Genomic DNA, 1,934 nt, shown 5'->3' with positions numbered 1-1,934 from the left:
AATTGTTCTACTACAATCAACTTCTCCACTAATGACCTCTACTTGTACTCATTCTCCCTAGATGTTTCTATGTGATCTGTACTTTTGAGGCACCTGGGATCTCTTCAACAGCCATGAGATGCATAGGGTGTGCATTGCTGTGTTTGGCCTGAAAGATAATGCTTATTAGAACTAAAAGCACAACAGAAAACAAAGTGACTGAGCAACATTGTATAATGCAAACCAAGAATGTTTTCCTGAGGTGCAAGGTGCTTTCCTGAGGCAGATATTATACCATGTAAAGATGGGAGAGATTATACCCATGATATTAAGGATACTGGTCACATAATGTTATCAGAAGACATTCTTCTGATTAAACCTCCTTAACTTCCCTTACTCCTGAGATGTTTCTATAATTTTAATTATAATGTGTTTCATCATTATCTGGATAGTTCCTTGGGGAGATGCTCTCAATGTGTGCAGTGTTCAAGATTCTATTATAAATAGTGAGGAACTATCATCGTTTTCTTGTTGCTGCTGAAGGCAGGTCTGCAAATTTTATACTCTTTGCAATAGAGATTAATGCAGTCACATCTTTAATTTTTAGCCCCTTTTTGAAGAAGAGACTAAGACCTTACTTGTGGACCTATTTGTTATCACAGTGTTTTATTGTCTGGAATTATATACTTGGGAAATATTACTATTTATATTAATAGTTGATATAAAAATTCATAAGAATATCTTGCTACCATAGGGATTTACAAGAATTTTTGCTCTTTAGGTTTTGCCTTTTATGTCTTCCCTACAAACCCAGTGATTTTCACATTGTGTTTTAAAATGTATCTGAATGGAATTGAAAGTATTGTGTCATTGGGAATGATTGTTATTCCCAGTTCAGTCACTAAGTTGTGTCCTACTCTTTGCCATCCCATGGACTGTAGCATGCCATGCTTCCCTGTCTTTCACTATATTGAAGAAATAATTATACCTTTGCTGTATTGTGTGTGTGTGTGTGTGTGTGTGTGTGTAAAATTCCTGAAAAGTTAATGAAAGTGATTTTTTAAAATTTATAAATTATACATTCTATATGCTTAATTGCTTTAAAAGATGATGAACAGTTATCTAATAAAGTAGCTCTCTATGAGAAGTTACTTTGGTCATCTGGCCCTAGGACTATGGGATCACCTGACCTTGAGAGGCATAGGTAATGGTGGTCCAAGAACTCTGTTTTTCAAGCTCTATAGCCATGTCAAGCTCTTCTGGTTCATCAAGCATGAATTATCAAAAGGATAACTTTCCCCCTTTTTTGGATGATAATCAAACTGCATTTTAAATGTAGAGAAATAGAATATTAGAAAAAGTTATCAAGAGGCAGTAGTGATATAAAGTTATTGAGTGTACCCCTAGAGTTCAGTTAATTGGTTTGCATTTCCATCTGGCCAATTTGCAGATGTCTGATCCAAGGAGAGCCTCAGGTCTGTCAGTGCTTCAGTTTTCTCGTTTTTCAGAAAGATATGCTAATTAGAACCTCTCTCCTGGGACCTTTATTTATAAAAGATCGTGTAAGGATTCAACAAAAGGTAGCTATTATCTTACCTTAAAACTGAGACTGTTGCCACTAGAACAATTTTTTAAATAGAGATTTTATTAGTTATGGACACAGTAATGCATTCTATGAAGCTGATCTGGAGATCAGGATGCTTAAAAATCATGTGTGAATATCCCTGAATGTCTACAATATATAACAACTAATGTACTCAGTTTGAAGTGTTCTAAAATGAATGAGACAAACTCTACTATCACAGAGCTAATGATTATGAAAATTGGAAGAAAACCCACATATCACACAGGAAGGGAAATTGGAGAAGTAGTATTACTTTATGCTTCTTAGGTGCCTTGATGATTTTTTATATACATTTAGTTGCTGTTGTTGTTCAGTCACTAAGTCATATTTA

The 1,934-nt window shown here is 34.7% G+C and overlaps 1 protein-coding gene across 1 annotated transcript in view; it reads right to left on the bottom strand.

Annotated features, from left to right (window-relative positions):
* LOC104982193 (patched domain-containing protein 3-like) overlaps positions 1-1,934 on the bottom strand; it is a 66,316-nt gene that overhangs the window by 29,595 nt on the left and 34,787 nt on the right.

Source organism: Bison bison, unplaced genomic scaffold, assembly GCF_000754665.1.
Source record: "Bison bison bison isolate TAMUID 2011002044 unplaced genomic scaffold, Bison_UMD1.0 scf7180017864527, whole genome shotgun sequence".
In the NCBI taxonomy this organism is placed as follows: Eukaryota; Metazoa; Chordata; class Mammalia; order Artiodactyla; family Bovidae; genus Bison; species Bison bison.
This window is presented reverse-complemented; position numbering and strand designations above follow the sequence as displayed.